The sequence below is a fragment of the Canis aureus genome, chromosome 6 (genome assembly GCF_053574225.1).
Source record: "Canis aureus isolate CA01 chromosome 6, VMU_Caureus_v.1.0, whole genome shotgun sequence".
Taxonomy (NCBI): Eukaryota; Metazoa; Chordata; class Mammalia; order Carnivora; family Canidae; genus Canis; species Canis aureus.
In genome coordinates, this window is record NC_135616.1 from 25,727,007 (window position 1) to 25,752,424 (window position 25,418).

The window sequence follows — 25,418 nt, forward strand, 5'->3', positions numbered from 1 at the left end:
AGCACAGATTACAGCAAATATGACAATAATACATTTTAGCAGCTCTTTCAAAGATGAAATAGGTGCCCCTAAAAATACTGTTTTCCTAACATCCTTAAAAAGAAATTAAGATGAAATTTGAAATACTATCATTGGGATCTTTAGGAATATTACACATGTGCTCAGTACTGAAACTACTGCCCTGGGATATGATTTGCTTGTTTTCTAAAACACATATTATAGTAAAAGATTATACTATCTGGTGTCTTGAAATACTGACAAAGGAACTTCTTTCTTCTAACTTTGGTATTTGCTGCTTTCCCAATATTATAGCTGAGTCTACCAGGCTTTCTTAACAATGCTACTGAAATCTTAAAATACTTTGATTTCCTCACAAATTAGCGATTTAACTATATAAAAAAGAATCCATTTTTATCATACCTCGTAAATGATAAAAAAATATTAAAATTTTGCCACACATAGTTGTCGTGTAAGAGGAAAAGGTTATAAATGGATGTTTATAGTAAATCATGACTTATAATCCTTATACTGGCAAATTTTGTGCATATTGTGATTTTTATTTAACAATAAATTTCATTTTTGTAACTATTTTTATCTACTTATACTTGTCCAGGAGAAAATTTAAAATGCTATATCAGGACACCTATTCAATTATAATAAACTTAAATTAAAAGTTACTTGACGACATGTATTTTTTCTTTCTATTCTCTACATTATCATTACTTGTATTTTAAGGTATTAATATCATTTGGGTTTTTTTTTTTTCCGTATACTAGGGCCTCTGGTAAAGTTATAAGGCTATATCTATGGTGTTTTCTGTAAAACCAGTTTGAAACCATTAGCTGTTGTGCTAGAGGTATACGACACTGATTTATTCAGCAGCTATTTTTTTTTAAGATTTTATTTATTCATTCATGAGAGACACAGAGAGAGGCAGAGACACAGGCAGAGAGAGAGGCAGGCTCCATGCAGGGAGTCTGATGTGGGACTCGATCCTGGGACTCCAGGACCATGCCCTGGGCCGAAGGCAGGCCCTAAACCGCTGAGCCATCCAGGGGTCCCCCCACAGCAGCTGTTTCTTTTTCTTTTTTTTTTTTTTTTAAGATTTTATTTATTTATTCATTATAGTCACACAGAGAGAGACAGAGAGGCAGAGACACAGGCAGAGGGAGAAGCAGGCTCCATGCACCGGGAGCCCGATGTGGGATTCGATCCTGGGTCTCCAGGATCACGCCCCGGGCCAAAGGCAGGCGCCAAACCGCTACGCCACCCAGGGATCCCTGCAGCTGTTTCTTAAAATAAAAACTATCACAATAGTTCTACTAAAAACTTCTTTAAAATTATACACACAGGCACACACACCAAACACCTCTAATTGAATAAAAGAAAGTAAACCATGTCCATAATTTCATATTTATTACTCTGCACTGAAGTTGCCTTAAATCTACCAAAATTTAGAGACACCAAGCTACGTTCAGAAAGTATGAAGGAAAATAAAAAGCCTTCCCTGTTTTTCAAATATGGGTTTATAGTTCTTCAGGAACACCAGACTGGCCCAAGATTGGTATAATCATTCCACCTCATGCTATTCTTAGATTTCATCATCAGTCAGAAGTTAATAATAGATGTATTATGCCAGCATCCTCCTCCTTGTCTTTCTTCACCATTGCATTCTGTTTCTCTTCACCTTATTGGTAATAGTAGAAGGAAGCAGCTAGATTATAAGGAAAAAGATTTCCTTCTTGAGAGTAATAGGAACTCCGATCTGAGTATCTATGAGTTAGGGAAGTGAAATCTCAAAGTATGGTCCCCATGTGTCAGCATCAGGATCACCAGGGGCTTGTATTTTAACAAGCCCCTGGGCAATTGTGAGGCACATCAAATTTCAAGACTACTGAATAAAAATCTTAAAAAAACAAAAAGAGTTACCATGACAATCAGCCATTTGAGAGTGCACAGAAAATTCTGTGGTATCTTTGAAGATCTTCCCCAAATTTATTGGCTAAATGCAGGAAAAATTGATATCGTGAGGCATTGTACCTTTGAACATCTTGCAAATTAAGAAACAGCATGGTCAAATTCTGAGTATGGGGCACTTAGCTCATGAGTTACAATGTGAAGTATGAGAACTCCAAAGACTGAGGGTTGCATTAAACTGAATAGAACCCCCCAAATTCCTATGCACCTGGAACTCAGAATGTGGCCTTATTTGGAAAGAAGGCTTCTGCAGATATAATAGTTAAGATGATATCAGAGTGGATTAGGGTGGATCGTAATCCAGTTCCTGGCATCGCAGTAATGAGGACCTGTAGAGCGACACCACAGAAGAAGTTGTGTGAATGTGAAGGTGGATTGGCGTTTTGCTGCCTCAAGCCAGGGAACACCAAGGAATGGTGGCAGATACCTTTGCTGGGAAAAAGCCATGGACGGATTCTCCTGAGAGCCTCAAGTAGAAGCCAACCCTGCTGACCTTGATTGAGGACTTTAGGCCTCCTGAGCAATGATTGAATAAATGTCTGTTGTTTCAAGCCAACCAGCTTTCGCTCAATTGTCATGGCAGCTGTGGAAAATTAATGCAGGGGACTTATATTTTATGAGTTCATATTTGATGCACATTCTTTGACTCACTCTTGGTCCATAAACATCTTCTTATGAATATGCTCTGTAGGAAGGTTGCTGTGCCCCCTTACCCCCTCCTCCTCTGCTCATCTTCCCATCCTTTCAAAGGATTTTTAAAGAGTCTAGCTTTAGTTGTGAAAGTCATGTTCTTATTTATTGTTAAGAAAAAACTCTCCTAGAAGAATATTAAATGTAAAACCCTTTCATTTGTGTATTTTTAGTTAGAAATTATGCTTATTATCTCCCATCCATCTGTCTTTCAGTAAAATTTTCGATTGACATGGATTATGCTTTTTAAGCTGCTTTATACTCATTTGTTCAAATACATACCAAGCCTTTTAATTGGACCATTTTATATGCAAATAACTAATACTATTAAGTATATCTGTGTCTCCTTCTGTTGCTGTTTAGTTGTGTCATAAATGCATTGACCCTCCACAAACAGGGTTAATCAGAGTAGTGTGTGAGTGCAGTGTGTGTGCCTGTGGCGGCTGCCAGCTGTAGATCTGAGATAAAGAAAGAATAGACATTTACCAAGCAGAGCTCTTTGTGTCTTAAAAACAAAACATACATAATTATGAATGATATATTTAGGGAAGCCTGCTTTAAGGAAACGGTTTTGCATTCACTGTACCTTATGTGAATAGCTCCATATGAGCTCCTCTGCTGTGTTTTTCCCCCAAATGACTTAGCAAAGCATCTATATTTTAATGTACAAATATATATATATATTAAAGAGTCATAAAAATTGAAAGGAATATTTAACAACAAAATAACTTTGATCAAATAATTTAAATGACTTAAAAGATCTATCTTTGAAAAATACTTGTTAAATGTAATAGTTTTAAAAGCACAAAATACTTAAGAGTATGATTCTTCTTGGGCCTTCTTCCATGTTTTATTTCTATAGCTCTCATTTCAGAATCTGTTAATTTTCAAGTTTCCCCTAAAACTTTTAACATTCTCAATTTATCAACATGGCTTTCTAGTATTCTCAGTTATATCTTTGAGCTAACCTGGAGCTCTCAGAGATAGTTGTCAGATAGTTCCCTCACAATAAGGTCAGTTCCATCTTGGGACACCTGGGTGGCTCAGTGGTTGAGTGTCTGCCTTCAACTCAGGTCATGATCTTGGAGTTCTGGGATCGAGTCCCACATCGGACTCCCCAAAGGGAGCCTGCTTCTCCCTCTGCCTATGTCTCTGCCTCTCTCCCTCTCTGTGTCTCTCATGAATAAATAAATAGAAATCTTAAAAAAAAAAGATCAGTTCCACATTTTAACAGTTTGAAATTCATGTTAAGGAGGCTGGAGTTTACTTTTAAAAATCAGTATAGGTGATACATATTTTTGTGTAAAGGAGTAGCTTAAGAAATATTACACTGGGGATCCCTGGCTGGCGCAGCGGTTTAGCGCGCCTGCCTTTGGCCCAGGGCACGATCCTGGAGACCCGGGATCGAGTCCCACATCGGGCTCCCGGTGCATGGAGCCTGCTTCTCCCTCTGCCTATGTCTGTGCCTCTCTCTCTCTCTCTCTCTCTCTGTGACTATCATAAATAAACAAAAATTCTTTAAAAAAAAAGAAATATTACACTGAATCTGAAGGTATTCATCAAGACTGTTTAGAGAAGATTGATCTTTATTACAGTAGATTGATGCTATTTCGATACTAACCAGGCAAACAAAAAATCCTTTGCTTCATTATTGCAACATATCTACCATGTGTGAAGTATTAAGCATTAGCAATAGAAAAGGAATTCAGTCCTACTTTCAAGGAGTAGTAATCTAACAGGGAAGAGGGACAATAACCAGACAAGTATAAATCAACTTAAATATACAGAATTGGACCACTTGAGCTGAGGGGAATTAATAAATGGTACCGTATCCATTTCCTAGGGCTGGGTTTTGTTTTTTGTGGTTTTTAAATTTTTTTATTTAAATTTAATTTGCCAACACACAGTATAACACCCAGTGCTCATCCCATCAAATGTCCTAGTGCTGCTGTTCCAAACTACCACAAACTTAGTGGCTTGAAACAGGAAAAATGTAATCTCTTCTGATTCTGGAAGCTAGAAGTCTAAAATCAAATCTCTGCAGGGCCAGGGCCACACTCTCTCTGAAGGCCCTAAAAATGGATCCTTCTTTGCCCCTTCCAGTTTCTGGCCATTCCAGCATGCCTTGGCTTCTGGCTGCATCACTCCCATCTGCCTCCATCTTCATTATGTGTCTGTCTTCTTGTCTCTTGTCTCTTATAAGGTTGTATGTCATTGGATTTCAGACTCCTCCTAATCCAGGATGAATTCATCTCAAAATCTTTAATTTAATTACATATACAAAGACACTTTTCCCAACTAACATTACATTCACAGGTTCTGGATAGACATATCTTTGGGGAGGAGGGAGCACCATTCAACTAACTATAATACCCAGACGAGATGACTCCATTGCAGAACAGATTTGAAGAGAGAGGGGAGGGAGACACATGTGAGTTTTCTTGGAGGCATGGATAGTGTGTCTTTTCTCCTTTTAACACAATGCCTGGCATGTAGCAAGAACTCCATAACTGTGAAATTTGATGAAATACATTCATGAAAATGTTAGGTGGGCAAGTAGGCATACAAGTCTAGAGATCAGGAGAAAGATCTGGGTTGGACAGAGGAATGGATAAGATTACCAAGAGAAGGGACGCCTGGGTGGCTCAGTGTTTGAGCATCTGCCTTTGGCCCAGGGCGTGATCCCAGGGTCCTGGAATTGAGTCCCATATTGGGCTCCCTGCAGGGAACCTGCTTCTCCCTCTGCCTATGTCTCTGCCTCTGTCTGTCTCTGTGATGAATAAATAAATAAAATTATAATTTTATATATATAAATATATATGATTTATATATTTATATATAAATATATAAAATATATTTATATATTATATATATAAAATATATATATATGATTACCAAGAGAAGATGTGTGAGAACAGAGAAAAACAAAGCAAGAACCATGAGATAGAGAGTCCATCATTGAGGAAACAGCTTTGGAAAAGACTGAGAAGGAATTGATGGAAAAACAGGAGGGATCGACAAATACCCACCATTTGCTTCAACGTGGATGGAACTGGAGGGTATTATGCTGAGTGAAGTAAGTTAATTGGAGAAGGACAAACAGTGTATGTTCTCATTCATTTGGGGAATATAAATAATAGTGAAAGGGAATATAAGGGAAGGGAGAAGAAATGTGTGGGAAAAAGCAGAAAGGGAGACAGAACATAAAGACTCCTAACTCTGGGAAACGAACTAGGGGTGGTGGAAGGGGAGGAGGGCGGGGGGGTGGGGGTGAATGGGTGACGGGCACTGAAGGGGGGCACTTGACCAGATGAGCACTGGGTGTTATTCTGTATGTTGGTAAATTGAACACCAATAAAAATTATTTTATTAAAAAAAAAGAAAAACAGGAGGGAAACTAGGAGAGAGGGGTGGTATAGGAGACAACAAAATAATGCATCTTTAAAAAGAAGAAGAGAAAAAAAAGTGTCAGGTGACATTAAGCTGTTTAAGTGTTATAAAGCTGGATTTGGGAACTTTGATTTAAGCAATTTTGGAAGCTGGGACACCAGTTTCCAGTAAATTAAAAATTCCAGAAGCTTTGACATTTTTAAAAATGTGCTAGTGGACAATGAAACTAAACCAATACATAGGCTTCCCTCCATAACCTCCTATATACATGTTTCAAAAAAGGGATTTGAAAAAATTCTATGCATGGACACATGCCCATGACCTCTCTTCTTTGATCCCAGAGACAGACCATGCAAGTTGTTATGGATCATTAGAGCTGCTGTGCTAGTGTCTTCCATTCGTAACCTCTCTGCTCATTGCTGGACATCTTATCACATTCACAGTGGGAGAATGCAGTTTCCAAACTGTGATTCTGACTCTGATCTTCCATGTAAAAGAATGTTCTTCAGGCATCCCACTGAATCCACTATAAAACATCAGTCAGGCATACATACCATGGACTCAGAGACCTTCCTGATCCGTAGTGTGAAATATATTCACAATAGAAGGACCCTGCAGCTTTATATGCTAAGAGATTTAAAACCATCCATCTTATACTTTGATGCCATCATCAGCTTTTTCCTTTACAATGACATCTGCTGTTATATGAATTTAGTTTTTCTAAGTTAGTAACTGAAATACCCTGATAGCTGTAATCTCACCTGTTGGAAGGACACTGAGCAAATTCCACAGTGGCTTATGATCAACATTCCACAAATTTGGCCTTTTCAATTCCATTGACAATTAAAACTATTCCATTGAAATTGAGGAATGGTTGAACATTGTGGTTTCTCTATGTAACTTAGTATCCCCCACAACATTTTCAAAAAAAGATTTTTATTTATTTATTTGAGAGAGAGAGTGCACATGAGGAAGGGGAGGGGCAGAAGGAGAGGGAGAAGCAGACTCCCCACTGAGATCTTTATCCCAGGAACCTGAAATCCTGACCTGAGCCACTCAGGTGCTCCTCCCCCAAACATTCTTGAAGTAATAACAATAGAAACTATATTGTAGTTTATTTGTGTCAACTAATAAAACTAACTAGGAAAACTAAAAAACAAACAATTTTTTAAGGAGAATAAGTTTGGACATTTTGGATGCTGTCATTTTAAATGATAACTATCAGTAGAAGGCCTTGAATCATTTTCTCTGCTTTATGAATTGAGATTATGGCAGGTGTATTCACTTCAAAAACTAAAAATGAACTTGCCATTACTTAGCTTGACAGAGTCTTAAAATCAGGCAAAACAAAAGAATTTATTTAAAATGAACTCTAACTGTTGACATATTTTTAGATTGAATATGTGAGAATTTGGATGTGATCCTTAATGGAATTATTTAAAATTTTGTTTTATACAGATTTCATGCTAGACTTTGTAAAACAGAATTATAAACATATACGTAATAAGAAATTATTAAGTTGGAACATGTACAAAGCTTGCTTATGCTATTTTATTATGCCATTCTGTAATAACTAATAAATATTAAAACCTATAAATTTGGGATTTATATCAACAGGTCGATAGGGAAACATAGCCTTTATCTCTGCCTTTATTATTCTATCTGCTACTTTAATATAAAATTCAATTAAGACATTCTAAGGATTCTTCAACAGAGCATAGAAAAATCCAACAGCATATTTTCTTTTTTTTTAAAGATTTATTTATTTATTTATGATAGAGAGAGAGAGAGGGTTAGAGAGAGAGAGAGGGAGAGAGGGGCAGAGACACAAGCAGAGGGAGAAGCAGGCTCCATGCAGGGAGCCCGACGTGGGACTCGATCCTGGGACTCCAGGATCATGCCCTGGGCCAAAGGCAGGTGCTAAACCGCTGAGCCACCCAGGGATCCCAAACAGCATATTTTCTACTCTTTTAGAATTTATATTCACAAACTACATACATGTGCCTAATTAGAATTTAATAAGCTTTTCACCCAAGAGAGAATTCTGATCTCTGTAAAGCTTTTATCCTTGCCCTACTTATAATGTCACTATCAAGTTCTTTATTCTGCAGGTTTATTTTTTGAAAAGATACAATTATATGTTATTTTCCTGCATGTTATAATTATGCAGTTTTCTTTACACAAATGTTGCTTTCTGGAGAAAATGTTCTTTGTAATGTTAGGAAAGTAAAAAACTATTGTTTCTATAGAAATAGGAATATTCTATGTGAGCAATAGATTGAAAAGGGACACCTTTAATATGAATCCGTCTTTGTTGTTCAACAAAATGAAGGGTAATTTTGCAAAACTAAGGCCAAGAAAAAAAATGAAATACGGGATTTCATAGTTTATCAGAAGTCAGACACTTTTACTGCCAATAATTCAGCACAGTGTAGCCCCCAAGCCATACTCTACACTGCAGTTGTGTGTGTGTGTGTGTGTGTGTACACTCACACAGTGCTATGATTTGTTACGGCAATCTGTCATTACAAATTTGAGAGAGACAGAGAATTACTGTCTCTCAAAATTTACTGCTTGTAAATGATGTTATTTTATAAAGAAAAGGATATTTAGGATTGTAGGTTAAGTAACCTTTTGGTGCTTCTGTTTAGGGCTCATTTCACTTGCCCCAAATTTCCCTTGTGCCACTCATCTTCCCTTCATCTCCAGATCTCCTTCCCTCCTCTTTTATCCTTTCATTTTCCCTACTTTTTTCTGTAATCTTAAATTTCTCTACGCATAATCATAAACGGTCCCGTTTATGATTCCTTTTCAAAGTTTTTCTCTGGAAAAACATCATTTATCAAGTGCTAATTCATTACTCAAAGATGTTCATAACTGTCAGTCAAGCCTCCTGACTGGCCTGAGAAAACTGGTGTTACTCTTCTGAGTTCATGTCCTCTCCAATACAGAACTTTTGACCCTAACATGAACTCCAGCCATGAAAAGCCACATACTATGCACCACTTTCCTGTGAAATAGCCCTACAGGATCTAACCTCATTGAATCTACCCCGCTGAGAGATTATGTCATATTCATGACTGTACACACACACACACACACACACACACACTCATTCATGTGTGTAGACGTATGTTAGTTTGTGAAGACAAGCACAACTCAAGAGAAAGCAGAGAAGGAGTTGCACCTGTGAAAGAGGAAATGATTATTGAACTATACTCCCAAAGGAATGCTTGAGAAGGATCTGGAGCACTAGTGAAAGATTAGTCATAGGAAAGAAAGAGAGTACTTGTCCTTGGAAACAGAGAAGGAATGACCCAATAAAGGCAAGGGGGCCCTTTCAGGTAAATGAAAAGGGAGTTAGAAGGAATCATGTTGGATGGCATCTATTCCTTAATGAAACAGAAGTCAAGGATGGGACTTCAATCTTGAGGAGAATAGGAAAAGATACATCTGATTCAAATGCATACCTTACTTGTCAGGTTTCTACAGAGAAACAAAACTAATATTGGATGTGTATACATACACAGTGAGATTTTTTTTAAGGAATCAGCTCACAGGATTATGGAGACTACCAAGTCTAAAATTTGCAGGGTGGGCAACTCAGGAGGAGTTAATATTGCAATTCAAGGCCAAAGTTTGTCTCCTGTTCATGGAAGGTCAGTCTTTATTCTATGAAGGCCTTCAACTGACTGCAGGAGCCTCACCCATATTCTACATTATTCCAAAGCCACCAATTTAAATGTAAATCTTGTTCACAAGAAACACCTTTATAGAAATATCAAAAATAATATTTGGCCAAAGATCTGGGCACTGTAGCCCAGTTGAGTTGACATATAAGATTAGCTAGCACATATATGTTGCCTTTGCTGCCTAATTCCATGTTCTTCAAGAATCAGTTCTCCCATCTCCTCAGAAAGCCTTCCCATATGTCCATCCTCAGATGGAAGTTTATATCCCTGATTGTAAGTCCCAGACAATACTCCTTTAATGTCTCCCACTGGAACCTAGTCCCTGAGCATGGGGATTTTTTTCTATTTTTTTTTTAAATTTTATTTATTTATTCGTGAGAGACGAGAGAGAGAGAGAGAGAGGCAGAGACACAGGCAGAGGGAGAAGCAGAGGGAGAAGCAGGCTCCATGCAGGGAGCCCGATGTAGGACTCGATCCTGGGACTCCAGGATCACATCCTGGGCCGAAGGCAGGCACTCAACCGCTGAGCCACCCAGGGATCCCTCTACTTTTCTATCTTCAGCACCTCAGATATCACCATCTATCTCCTAAGCACTTGATAAAAACTTGACGAATATCTTTCAGTTTACTACATTGTGAACTCACTGAAAACAGGGACAATCTTAAAATACCTCTGATACTCATTACCTAGCACAAATGAAGAGCTCAACGAAAAAATGCTCCCTAAAGGAATAAATGGATAAATCACTTACCAAATGCTTACTGTGTATTTTTCCTTATCTCTGATAACTTGCATATTATTCCAATATCGAAAAAAAATTCTGAAGATTTACACAGACTTGGACTGCTATACATGTGGAGAAGTTATACTAGCAACTAGGATTTCAGGTCAGAAAATGCTGGTGTAGGAATCAGACATCAGCAATTTTTAAAGTCCTGCAGGAGATCCCAGTGGTTGGGAATCCCTATACTAGATACAGATAAAGTAAAGAAGATACTCAGGAAGGTTCAGAATAGAGGGAACCTCTGTGGAAAACAAGGCCATATGGGGACGCCAAAAAAGAGGCTTTGCACAGGTTCCAGAGGAAGAAGGACTCCTACAGAGAAGAGAGGAGTATTGAAGATAAAGTTATGGGGTGTTTCATAAACACTCTTTGAATATTTACCACGTGCCAGACACCATGCTAAGTGCTATACATGGTTTGCCCCTTGTCTTCATGACAGCTCTGCAAGGTATATTATGGTAAGTTCTTTTTCCAGTTGAGAAATTGAGGTTTATATAATTTAATTAAGTTCCCAATACCCTACATGAAGTGGACAGAACAGCAACATTTCAAGCCTCTGATAATCTACTTGCAACGTTTATGTCCTTTCCACCACAACAGTGGTTCTCAACCTTAACTGCACAGTAGAAGCACCCAAATTTATGCCCCACTTAAGATCTGTTCTAGGAGGATCTCTGGGTAGGAGGCCCAAGCACCTATATTTTATTTTAAATCCCACAGTGTTTCTAAAGTACTGCCACGATAGAAGACCAATACCACAAACACCATAGATTATCTTGTGTTTTGCCAGCCTTCCCACTGTGGGCTCACAGGTGCTTTCATCCAGAAACAGAGACTAGACTTGATCAGTTTATAAATGGTCTGCCCCCAATTCAGATAAGGGAACCTGAATGGTTACACATTTGCCAGGTAATTCGAGATGCTCCTAATAGGTGACCACTTTGATGTTAGCAAGAGTTTTATCCCGTTGTTACTTTGAGTTAATAAAAGGATTACACCATGCCGAGTCTCTGACTTTCCACAAAGGGTCGTGCTCACTGCCACTTTGCCTTTGTGGGTTTTATATCACAGCTGATGCTTTATACATCCTACCTCATTCCAAAAATAGTTAGGTACTGCTGGGCACACCACATGCGCGCGCGCACACACACACACACACACACACACACACATGCCCCACAAATGAATCAGGCCATGGTAGATGTCACGAAGTATTTGTAAAGCTTAATATCAGATTTTCTTCTATTAATTTTGGGAACACTCAAGTCATTTTTCTTTGTATTATAAAAGCTTGCAGCTAATGTCCATGATCACTACCTTCATGTGAAATAAAATGCATTTGTGCAAGCTCCTGAAATCATGTCAAAATTCAGTCAGGTATGTAGGCAAAACACTAACTTGATAAATTTAGTATCAATCCCAATAAGAAAGATTAGTGGGCAAAAACTATCTTTGATAGTATAGAGCAGGTATTTATTACAATATCTATTTTTGATAATATAGAGCAGAAGTTCTCTACCCTGGATTCACATTAGAGTCCAGGGAGGACTTTTTAAGCAAATAGATACTCAGAACCCACCCCTAGAGATTGATTAAACTGATAGTTGGTCCACTTTGGCTTGGATCTTGTTATAACAAAAGCTCTCTAGGTGATTCAAATCTGCTGTTTTTCTTACCCTCTCCCAAACTTCCACTGTTGTAAAAGATGGGTATTAAATGAGGATATTCTGATTCAGATAATTACTCTGATGGTGATGATGATGATGATGATAGGAACTCTAATTGAATTTGCCATGTGCTAAACAACTTTTCCAAGTATTTAACATATAATAACTCATTCAGTACTCACAATAGCTATTTTCTGAGATAAATATTATCATCTTTTTGCAGGTGAAAAACAGGTGTAGAGAGATTAAGTAACTCAGTGTGGGACTTGGCAGAGGTAGAATGTGAATTCAGAGTCTGCTCTAGCACCACACACTCTTACAGCTTTAAGTGAGATAATGAAATAACTAGATTATGTCACCCTATCTCTCCCTCCCATCAGGTTCCCTTTTCCTTCTTCTTGATTTTTTTCAGAGTCTAACCTGGTGCAGGTTCACCCATTATTAAGTGATAAAAAATGGAGCTTTCTCCCCACTGCCCTCAAACTCCCAACACCCATAGTATATGCCTTGCGATAGAACAGCACCAAGTCTTTGAGCTCCAGGGAAATACTACAAGGCTTCCAAGGAAACCTCTTTATTTCTCAATACAAGGGAAAATTTTAGAGCTTTAGAATCATGGAGATATATGATCAGATTTATGTACCTTTATTTATTAATCCTAATAACCTGAGTCATTTAATCTGAGACTCAGTTTCTTAATCTGTGAAATGGAAATAATAATGCCTAAAAGGTAGAATTTCAAGGATTAGGCAAAATAACATACATAAAGGTCCTCTGCACATAGTAGGCACTCAACACACATGGGTTGCCCTTCCTTTGATCCTGTTCCCATTCCACATATACAGTTAACTTTGCACCTAGCAGCTTTTGTTCAGCTTGTACATTTCTGCTTCCTTTATTCCTTTAACTTCTATGTATGGGGCTACCAGAGCTGTGCATGAAAAAGTCCTGCCAGGTAAAGTAGTAGCTACCTCTCGAATTTTAGGGCTCTGAGAAAAGATATCAGGAATAAAAATGTTTCTTAAAACCTTATAACCACCACTCCACCACTACCAAACCACCCAAATGCCTAAATTTCGCACCTTCAAATATCACTGAGGAACTGCTAGAAGAGACCACATTTGTCTAAATAAGGTAGGGGTCATCTTATTTTGTTCACATGTGACTGCATGTTGGCATTCGCATGTGCCATACCAGGAATGTGCGTAATGAGAGCAGGCAAAAGATGGGAGAAGGCAGATTCATTTTTTTAAGCAATAAAATCTTATTTGAGCATACTTCCACTGTAGTCCTAAACTATAGAAAGGAAAGTTTTTGGCAAACTGAAATAGCCTTTAAAGTTCCAAATGTAAAAGAAAGAAAGAAAGGAAGGAAGGAAGGAAGGAAGGAAGGAAAGAAAGAAAGAAAGAAAGAAAGAAAGAAAGAAAGAAAGAAAGAAAGAAAGAAAGAAAGAAAGAAAGAAAGAAGAAAGAAAGAAAAAGAAAGGAAGGAAGGAAGGAAAGAAGAAAGAAAGAAAGAAAGAAAGAAAGAAAGAAAGAAAGAAAGAAAGAAAGAAAGAAAGAAGAAAGAAAGAAAGTTCCAAATGTACCTAGTTGCTGTACAGTTCAGGAAAAACGCTTGTTTTCTCTGATGCTGTGGTGGTCTGGTCATCAAGTCATACTTCTACTACTTAAAGAGTACAATAAAATGGAAGTCTTTCTTGTCTGTAAGTATCTGATTTTTCGGGGAGCTTATGTGCCATGGAATATTTCTCCTCTTTTTCAACTCTTTCCTTCCTGTACAGTTAATTTCCTGTGAGGTTTATTTCATTTTCTTGATATAGTTCAGTTGTTGGTTTCTGGTCAGGTATTTGAACCTCATGTTCAATCTTTGCATTTTCTGATTCTAAAGATGCACAATTGCTTTGAAGAGTATTAATATATGTAAGCTTTTATCTTCTCTAGCTAATTTGTTACACATATGAGTAATTTTTTCAAAAGTTTTAAGGAAACGTTTGCTTGAGGGCATACATGTGTCTTCAAAGCTTCCCATCTAAGTGGCCTCTAAGATCTGACCTTTTTTTTTTTAGTTTTTATTTATTTATGATAGTCACAGAGAGAGAGAGAGAGAGAGAGAGAGAGAGAGAGGCAGAGACATAGGCAGAGGGAGAAGCAGGCTCCATGCACCGGGAGCCCGACGTGGGATTCGATCCCGGGTCTCCAGGATCGCGCCCTGGGCCAAAGGCAGGCGCCAAACCGCTGCGCCACCCAGGGATCCCTGACCCTTTTATTATATCCAGCTCCTAGTGGCCATCATCCACGTCATCTCCAAGGGTAGCAAACAAATCCATAGTCATCAACTAGTATTCAAACACTGGATCTGGTGATCCTTCTTATACAGAGATTTTTCCAAACACACCTTTGCATTTCAATCTTTTTCCCCATTCTGTCCATTGAGTCACTCATTCTTTCCATCCCTTACTTTCATATGGAAGTAGTTTTAAACTTTCCTAAAGATGGGAAATTTTATCAAAACTTTTCTTCAATAATATCTATAGTTGCATTTTACTCTTCTGGCATAAATTTTAAGATTATTATGGTTTAGGTCACTTGGGATTAGATGGATTCCAATGTATCCTTCAATGACTACTGTATTCTTCTCATAGCAACCATCACCTCGTCTGGTTCTGGATTGATTTCTTTCCTTCATCTTTCTTTTCTAGCAAGTCTATTTTAATTTCAAAAGGTGAGGCTTGGGCAGCCCCAGTGGCTCAGTGGTTTAGCACTGCCTTCAGCCCAGGGCCTGATCCTGGAGACCCAGGATCGAGTCCCACGTCGGGCTCCCTATATGGAGCCTGCTTCTCCCTCTGCCTTTGTCTGTGTCTCTGCCTCTCTCTCTCACTCTCTCTCTCTCTCTCTCTCCTGTGTCTCTGCCTCTCTCTCTCTCATGAATAAATAAATAAAAAATCTTAAAAAAAAAAGTGAGACTTATTCCATTTTACAATACCTACCTTCATACTCAGCATTTCAAGTAGCTTTGTTTCAAGTCTGGCCTCCAACAAAAACGTGTCTAAGGCTTCAAAGTCTTTCTTAAAGAACTAGATCCTGTCATGAATTTCATCTATTTCTTCATCTAGGACACTAAACATTCCATCCAGGTCTTCAGCTCTATGCTTATAAAGCAAGATTTCAGCTATAGAAAATTCAGTGTTAGCTGCCCATGCCACCATCTCCCTGAAAATCTCAGAGTCCTGAACCTGGACTCACACACCTGCAGGGGGAGTGCTCACAGCTTTGCACATGCCCTCCAGGATAAGCCTGTGGTACAGCCGTTTACCTGTTAGAGTGGCCTCTGTGGCACATTCAGGGCTTCAGGTTGCTAGGGCTCTATTGATCACCCCAAACTGCAGGGAACCCACATTCCACTCAACTAAATCAGCAACCAACAGTCAAGATGAACCAGTAGGGAGGAGATTAAGAATGTGGATACATTTCATCTCATTTTTGTCTCCGCATGGAACACAAAGTAGGAATATTTGTATGACCTCCAGGGGAAATGAGTGAGGGTGTTTGTGGACTCACCCTACCTGTAAACCATAAGTAAACAATCCATGATTTGTCATACCTGTGAACCTTCCAGGGTTGCTGGCTATAAGGAAACTCCCCTGTCCATGTCATGTACTAAGGCTGCTTCTTCTGTGTATCCAATTTGGAGGCTAGTCCCAGAGATGCATTCTGCCCTGAGAGGTCTCCCCAAAACACAGCCTATTCCAGTTTATTGCTGGTCAGTAATAGCATGTATGTGTGTTGGGATAAAGAACCTTAAAAGGGTTTCTGCTTGCCTTTAAATAATTATAGATTTATCTTCTCTACTTTTAATTCTGTCAATTTTTCCTTCACAGATATTAAAGCTGTATTTTATTTGTATGTCATCATGATGAGTTGTTCCTTTTATTACTATGAAATGCCCCTCCTTGGGGCATAATTCACCTTGCCTTATAGTCTGATGGGTTCGATATGTTTTCATATAGACACACCCACATTTTTATGGCATATCTTTTTGTACTCTTACTTTCAACAAATCTATGTTTTTATATTTAAAGTATATTTCTTTAAAAACCATATAGTTTGGTAGTGCTTTTCTATTCAGTTTGATAATGGAATGGTTATTATATTACATTGGATGTAATGTTAGGTTTAAGTCTACCATATAGGTGTTTGTTTTTAGTTTATTTCATCTGTTCCTTGTTCTTATGTTCCTTATTTTTGCCTTTTGGGTTAATTAAATTTCTTACTATTACATTTTTTTCCCTCTATTGATTATTTTCACTATATCTTACTGGAATGCTTTCCCCCCAGTGGTTGTATCTTGAGATTACAAACTACTTATCTTTTTTTAAAAGATTTTATTTATTTATTCATTAGAGGGGGGAGGGGGGCAGAGACACAGGCAGAGGGAGAAGCAGGCTCCAGGCAGGGAACCCGACGTGGGACTCAATCCCAGGTCTCCGGGATCACACCCTGGGCTGAAGGTGGCGCTAAACCACTGAGCCACCTGGGCTGCCCCACAAACTATTTATCTTTAACATTATCTCTTTCAAATAATATTACTAAAAGAACAGTCTTAAGAACCTTACAAAATTATAATTCCATTTATTCACTTCCTATTGTTTCCTTTTTATCTTATATTTTATTTACTCATAGGTAAATGAGTAGGTACTCCTAGGTAAATATATTATTATTTTTGCATTAAATAGTTATTATCTTTTATAGATAGATACCTACATACATAGATGATAATTTTTTAAAAGGTCCTTAATACTTATCCAGATGTTTTACCATTTATTCATTCTACTACTCTCTTCATTCCTGGGTGTGAATCCAGGCTTACATCAAGAATAATTTCCTTTCACCTTGAAAAATTTCCTTTCTCATCTCTTATAGTGCATATCTGCCAAAAATGAATGCTTTCAACTTTTGCCTGTTTTATTTTACTCTCACATTGAAAGATATTTTTCCTGAACAGTGAAAGCCATGTTAACAGGTACTTTCCTTCAGCACTTTGCAGATACTACATTGTCTTATGGCAATCCAGTGTTTTAGATGAAAAGCCAGACATTCTCAAAGTTGTTCCCTGTATGTGCTATCTTTTTTTCTCTGGTTGCTTTTAATATTTACTCTTTATCTTTGTTTTTAAGCAGTTTAGTTATAAAATGCCTCACTATATTGCTATTATTACTGATTTTTTTTCTTTCTTTGTTGTTACATTTTTCCTATTGGGTTTCAGTTAGCTTTTCTCACACGTGGGTTGAAATCCTTCATTTTTGGAAAACACTTGCCTCTTCAAATATTTCTTATGCTCCATTCTCTTTCATAGCCTCTACGGCTCCAATTATACATGTTAGACCATTCGTATTGTATTACAATCACAGATTTTCTGTTCCATTTTCTTTACTCTTTTTTTTCTCTTGTGTTTCAATTTGGATGATTTTTATTGGCCTGTCTTAAATTTTCTGATCCTTTCTTCTGCTAGGTTCAGTCTGCTATTCTGCCCACTAAATGAATCCTGTGTTTATGGTACCATAATTTTCATTTTTATCATTTCCATTTGGTTCTCTTTTTTTTTTCAAGTTTTATTTATTAATTTGAGAAAGGGAAAGAGCAGGGGGAGGGGCAGAGGAAGAGGGAGACAAGCAGACTCCCTGCTGAGTGGGGAGCCTGATTTGGGGCTTGATCCCAGAAGCCTGAAAGCATGACCTGAGCTGAAATCAAGAGTCAGATGCTCTCCCTTTCACGAAGATGGCACTGAAGGTGAAGAAGGAAGACCCTGCCCCTCCCAAAGCTGAAGCCAAAGCAAAGGCTTTGAAAGCTAAGAAAGCAGTGCTGAAAAGTGTGCAGAGTCACAAAGAAAGGAAGATCCTCACGTCACCTACATTCTGATGACCCAAGACCCTGTGTCTCTCAAGGCAGCCCAAATATCCTCGAAAGAGCACCCCCAGGAGAAACAAGCTTGATCACTATGCCATCATCAAGTTCCCCCTGACTACTGAGTCAGCCATGAAGAAAATAGAAGACAACAACATACTTGTGTTCATTGTGGATGTCGAGGCCAATAAGCACCAGATCAAACAGGCTGTGAAGAAGCTCTATGACATTGATGTGGCCAAGGTCAACACCTTGATCTGGCCTGATGGACAGAAGAAAGCATATGTTCGACTGGCTCCTGACTATGATGCTTTGGATGTTGCCAACAAAATTGGGATCATCTAAACTGAGTCCAGCTGGCTATAAATATAAATATAAATTTTTTCACCATAAAAAATAGAGTCAGATGCTCAACCAACTGAGCCGCCCAGGCGCCCCTCCATTTAGTTCTTTTTTACTGTACCTATAGCTCTGCTGAAATTCCCCAACTATTAATGAGTGCTTTCTACTTTTTTCCACTATATATTTTTAAGATGTTTATCATAGCTTTCCTTTTAAAAAGAAGATTTATTTATTTATTCATGAGACACAGAGAAGGAGAGAGAGAGGCAGAGACACAGGCAAAGAGAGAAGCAGGATCCATACAGGAAGCCCGATGTGGGACTCGATCCCAGGACCCCAGGATCACACTCTGGGTCAAAGGCAGACGCTCAACCACTGAGCCATCCAGGAGTCCCTCATAGCTTTCCTTTTAATCTTTGTCTGCTAAGTTTAATATCTGGGTCATCTGTAGGTCTATTTCCACTGCTTTTTTTTTTTTTTTACTTTTATTATGGGGGCATATTTTTCTGCTTCTTCACGTTCTGTAATTTTTTATTTTATATCAGCCTTCATGGTTTTCATAGCAGTAAATAATATTTATTTTCAGAAAAGGGCTCACTTATTCCTCAGTCACTCCACTACTGTGTGGAGAAGAAGGTGGAAAAAGGGATTGAAATAATCTAATATGTACTAGATCTGAACCCAACTTTGCTATTGCTTAAATTCAGCTCACTATTGACTTTAGATGTATTGAGGAAGGAAGTAGGACTTTCTCTTTAGCTAGACTGAACTTGGAAATGCTCCAGAGCATTTGAAGCATAGCCTAATAGGCAACATTCATGAACCCCAGGAAATCTCCGTTTTTCACACTCCAGCTCTCAACTGTCCAGATCTAAAACTTCTCTCTCCACCATGTTGCCCTGACCTCCAGCCATTGAAGGGCTGCTGCAGTAAATGGAATGAAGATTTTCTGCACCTTAAGATCTTTGTCAGCAGTCCTGTCCTGCCATAGCCTGTCTCAGTTACCCCCAAACACTCAGTGAAAGCCTGCAGGAAATAGTTATCGACAAATACAGATTCTTTCTATGATTGGGCTGACTCAAAATTCTAATCTGTGATACAAGCCCACTTGCAGCTGTTAAAAAGTTTGTTAACAGTTGGTCTGATTATTCTTCCACTATCTTCAACTTTCCCCCCAGGGGCTGAAGGTGCTCTTCTTTTCACTGTATCCCTAGGAGTGATTGAAAATAGCAACAACAAACTACAGAGTTCTTCTCTCTGAGGAAAGGTTAATCCCATTCTGGAAGTTAATTTATCCAAGTTTCTTTGGGTCTTAGCTTTTTGGTGGGTTATTTCATACCTACTGCTTCTACCTCCTCACAAAAAAATCATCCTTCAGCCACTCCTAAGTCTTTAAAGCATACATACCAGAGGCAGGTCCACCTTGGGAAGGCAGATCTGGAAACAGTCTCAGGGCTGCTTGGCAGAGAACTCCAGGGTCCCAAGCACCCAAAGCACACTGCAGAAGGGAGTCATTCATTCTTCCTCTAACTCAGAGATCTTTGGGGGAAAGACACAGGCAAAGGACTTGAGCAGCAAGGACTGCTGTAGTATGAGGCCCAGGGCAGGGTCTTCCCCCGTCTCTTGGCTAGGTCAAAAGGTAGTACTGATGATAACATAATATTTTGGAGCTAGGTGGGAAAACTCCATAAAGAGAGGAATGTGGAAGGCAAATGAAGGTAAGGATGACCTTTGACTCTTTTCCTAGGGCCAAGTCTTATAGCTGTGAAGATAATAGAACTTATATATATCTCTTCTCCAAGAATAGAAGGTAGCTTCAATATTGATGGGATACTCTAAAAGAAATAGAGTACAGTATATCTTCTAGAAAGCTAATGTCTCTAGATGGATATATTATAAGGAGTAGAACTAGTGCATAAAATGATTCAAGACAAAGCTTGCCTCTGATAACAAAATATACAAATTTGACCCATATGAGAATGACTATGACAACTTAACAGGGAAGTGACATTACTGTTAGCTTTTACATTGCCTTCCAACCAAAAGCAAACACAAAATGACTGCTGATATCACTTTAAGGTAATTTTCTTATGTTGGCTGGGTTATGGTTTAATTGATAGTTTAAGCAGAACTTCAACTACAAACAAAATTTATTGTCACTTTTTAACTTACATAGTTTTTGAACATGATGGAATTATTTATAACTATGTAGTTCCTGTATTTATTCCCACAGATATATGATGAAAATCTTAACATAAGGAACCACAACCTATGTTAGCATAAAAATATAACTATATTTTAATTAAATTTTATACTTCACCATGTCTGATGTAGATAATTGTATACTTTGATAGAATTTAGCTTTCATTTTAGCAGCATATATTTCCTTTAGCTGTGTTGTCTCCCCCCACATACACGCACAAACGTGAATTTGTTAGGATCACTTCAGAGAGGTTGGAGAATTTGTTCCCTTTATAAAGCAGTGCTGAAGAGTGAAGACAGAGAATTGCAGTTGAAATGGTGGATGGAATACATAATTTCACCCTTTCCTTCCCAAAGCCACCCTGTACTGATAGTAAACAAAAAAATGCTAACTGGAATAACGAAAATGGGAGAACATAGAACAGCAGAGAGCTGTTGACATATGTTTTGGAAAATGGCAAGGGAATGGATTAAGAGGTACTTGATTTAGCTGAGCAGTGATGTGGAAACCTAGGTGCCTGCAGAGGAGAGGCCAAGAAGATGCAAACAGGAACGCCCTAGAGAGTCAGGGAAAGCACAAGGAGTGAAGGCAAATGGTATTGCTGAAGCTAGGGGTGAGATGTGGAGCTGAAAACAGGACATGGTTGAGATTCTTTTCTTTTTACATTTTTAAATTTAAATTCAATTTGCCAACATATAGTATAACACCCAGTGTTTATCCCATCAAGTGCCCTTCTCAGTGTGTTACCCAGTTACTCCATTCCTACACCTGCCTCCTCTTCTGCAACCCTTTGTTTGTTTCCCAGAGTTAGGAGTCTCTCATGGTTTGTCTCCCTCTCTAATTTTTCCCACTCAATTACCCTCCTTTCCTTTATAATCCCTTTCACTATTATATTCCATGTATGAGTGAAATCATATGATGATTGTCCTTCTTAACAGCTGGGCTCCCAAATCCCCTTTGCACCTGTGCAGCCTGGCAACTACACTAACCTCTGCAGGAGGTAGGACGTGGGGTGTCTTATTCTCTGTAGTACTTAATTAGAGAGGCTCTAAACCCAGTGATCTTGGAAATGGTGGTAGGTGGCATCAGATGTAATACCACAATCTGTTAGATTAAGTGGAAATCTGAATGGTCAATAGTAATAAACTCCCCTCCCCTTCAAATCATCTTACCGAGCTTTGAATACCGAGCTATTCATTTCATAACAATGAATTCTATATCTACTCTGACAACCAGGCTTGTCCCTCCTGGATGGTACATTGGAAGGGGGGCTTCTCTGGAAGATCGGACTACTACACAGGTTGGGAGAAATCTAGTTACCCTTGAGTGTGTTTCAGTAACAGCTCAGCTTTGTCAGATCACCTTACAGTATTGCCCTAATGTCCGTGATGCATTGCGTAAGCAGGTAACTAGGGAATACCAGATGTGTGGAAGGTCTCTAACAAAAAAGAGACCAAAGCAAACAAACAAGAAACTGAAGGAAACAAAGACTGCAGGGAATAAATGAAAGCTCAAAAGAATGTATATTCTCATAGATAATAGAAAAGAAATTGTGTCCATGAATCAAAATATGGTCTTTATAAAAAAGGAATGAATAGAGACAAATAGAATTCTTAGAAATCAAACGTATGTTAGCAGAAATAGAATATTCAACAAAAGAGAGAAGAGAAATTATTCCAGAGAGGATTCTAGTGACAGATTAGTGGAAGAGAAAAGATAATAAAATTAGAGATTCCATTTAAGGGGTCCAGCATCCCACTATAAGGAGTTTAGTTTCAGAATAAAATAACAGAGGAACCAGACTTCAGAAATTGCTTAAGAAACATAATAAAATTTCTGCAAAATTGGAAGATACAAGTAAAAGTCCCTCGAGTTGCAAACAGTATCAGTTGGGGGAAATAGGGGGACCCACACCAAAATGTACTATGATGAAATATTAGAACACTGGGATAAAGAAGAAATAATAGGGGCACCTGGGTGGCACAGTCGGTTAAGCAACTGACTCTCAGTTTTAGTTCAGGTCATGATTCCAGGGTGATGAGATTGAGTCCCCAAGTATCAGGCTCTGCAGTCAGCTTGGAGTCATCTTAAGATTCTCTCTCTCTCCCTCTGCCCCTCCTGCTCATGTGGTCTCTCTCTTGCTCTCTCTCTCTCTCTCTCTCTCAAAAATAGATAAATAAAATCTTTCTTAAAAAAAGAAGAGAGACGCCTGGGTGGCTCAGTGGTTGAGCATCTGCCTTTGGCTCATGGCATGATCCCAGAGTCCCAGGATCAAGTCCTGCATCAGACTCCCAGCATCGAACTCCCTGCTTCTCCCTCTTCCTATGTCTCTGCCTCTCTCTCTCTCTCTCTCTCTCTCTCTCTCTCTGTGTGTGTGTGTGTATTTCATGAATAAATAAATAAAATATTTTTTAAAAAGAAGAAGAAATAATAGATCAAGAACAGAATGACCTGAATACAATACTAGAAACTAAAAGACAGTGAAGAAATTCCTTGAAATTTCTGGGGGAAATGTATTTCTAAACAATGAATTCTATATCTAGTCAAGTCAGTAATTAGTGGAAGAAAAGAATAAAGATATTTTCAAGCATTCAAATTCTCCAAAAATTTATTTGTCCTAAGTGTCATCCTGGGATTGCCCTTTGTAGCTTCCTGAGAAAGACACTCGGGATGGGGCTGGGGGACTGAAAAAAATAACTGACATAATTGTCTATATTAAGAGGAATGTTACATAATTAATGAGGAGTTTGGAAAAATGTAATGATGGCAAATAAAAGTTAGGCAAACTAAATTATGGCACAGCTACCAATTCAGAGAAAAAAACAACTGTGTAAAGGAATGGAAATGGAGTCATAAATCCCATGTGGTTTACATGTGAACAATATAATAAGGTAGTGTAAACACCAATTAGTGTTTTACCTAGAATTGTTGTATATCTAAATTGGAAGGCTTAAGGGAAGGAAAGTGTGTGTGTGTGTGTGTGTGTGTGTGTGTGTGTGTATAAATGAGAGAGCGGGAGGTTGGGAGGGAGACAGATATTGAAAGTACACCTGCTGGAGGAAGTGTACTTAGAAACTAAAGATAAGGGTTTAGTAGGAGACCAATAAACAATATCAACTTTGGAAAAATTTTTAAAAATGTATGAGAGCATCAAGTATCATTTAGGAATATGGAGTGACTGTCATATTTAACAGTTAAGAGTTGAAAGTGGTTGCCTCTGGTATTTACAGATGGGGAGGGGTAGAGTGGGATGGGACATTCCTTTAAGCTCTATCATTCTATGTGGCTTTTTAAAATATGTGCATGTATTTTTTAAAATATATGAAAGTTACATTTTAAAAAACTGAACGCTGTAAGTACTAGAGCTCAGTAGTTTTCAAGCTGTGCTTCCCAGGTTCCTGGACATTTCTGCAGGGGATGCCTTATAGAAGAGGGAGCTGGGTCAGCCTCCCACAGGAGCCTCAGCTATAGGACCTCTGCTTTGTCATTGTTAAGTTTCCATGAACTAATTCCTTTGAACAAAGGGTTCTGTAGAAAACACCACCACCAACAACAACAAACAAGTTTGAAAAGCACTGATTAGCCATGTGCATATCTGGAGAAAAACTGCTCCCCAAAAAATAAGCTGAATATAATAACTATCCGACTAGATCCAGTTTGGCTATCCATTGTCATTTTGTTTTACAACACAAAACAGAATTGTCCCATTTCTAACTCTTGATACATCTTAAGCTTGGAGTATGACCAGCTTGTTTGGGTTTCAAATATGGGCTGGACTTACAATTATTAAATTTTGTACAGGTTTGAAATGGTAACATTAAGTACATGCTTGTTTTTTTCCCAAACCAAATTGAACCCTCACTTCTTTAGAGGCAGCAAGTATGGCATATGCTGCCAAGTACAGTAGGGGTATCTTTCTATCCCGAGGATGACTGAACATTCTAGTTTTGTCTAGGGATGGATATGTTTATGATTGTGCTCTAATTAGGGTTGATTTTGGTCCTACAAGAGAAAAATACCCATGCCCCAGTTTAAAGGAAAAGATACAAATAAAAATCTTTGTTTTTAACACGGAAGATAATCTTTTGTGAACATGACGTATTGATTGTTTCCTGGGCTATCAAGCCTCTCAAAAATCAACCATCCTTCTCTTGGTGAATTTAATTTAGGGAAAAATCATATGCTGAAATTAATGCTACTAAGAAAACTATTAGTCAATCAATATCTATCTTTCCCCCTCCCTATCCCACACACACGATGTGAAGTGTTATACCTCATCTGTGGACTTCCACTGTTCCTCAATCTAGAATAATTTAAAGTTTCTTTGAAAAATAACTACATATAATTTTATATAAAATAAAACACATAATATAGATTTATTCATTTTGTATATCATATTCTATACATTTTACATGCATATCTCATTTGAGGTCGGCAGCAATTCTAAAATATGTATTATTATTCTCATTGTAAAGAGGACATAGTGACCCTTGGAGTTTGACGTGGCCCAAGTTGCATGGCTGCCAGGGGCCAAGGCAAAAGAAATCTATATTTTTGAAGTACCTATCTACTTGGGCCAAACACCTCTGAATGAATAAAAAGTCTAGTCTTTGTCAAAAGCATTTCTATAACATAAACAGTTCTGAATTACATATATAGAATGATCAACTCATCCTGGTTTGCTGGAGGCTTTCTTGGTTTTAGCACTGAAAATCCTGCATACTGGGAAATCCTTCAGTTCCAGTAAAATGGGTTTGGTTGGTTACTTT

The 25,418-nt window shown here is 38.2% G+C and overlaps 1 protein-coding gene, 1 long non-coding RNA gene and 1 pseudogene across 12 annotated transcripts in view; 2 read left to right on the forward strand and 1 right to left on the reverse strand.

The window, feature by feature from the left end:
- Nucleotides 1-25,418, forward strand: part of DTNA (dystrobrevin alpha) — a 352,302-nt gene that overhangs the window by 71,243 nt on the left and 255,641 nt on the right. The gene's annotated exons all lie outside the window — the stretch shown is intronic.
- LOC144315624 (uncharacterized) overlaps nucleotides 1-25,418 on the reverse strand; it is a 91,203-nt gene that overhangs the window by 60,047 nt on the left and 5,738 nt on the right. The window lies entirely within an intron of this gene.
- Nucleotides 17,979-18,459, forward strand: LOC144315150 (large ribosomal subunit protein uL23 pseudogene; annotated as a pseudogene).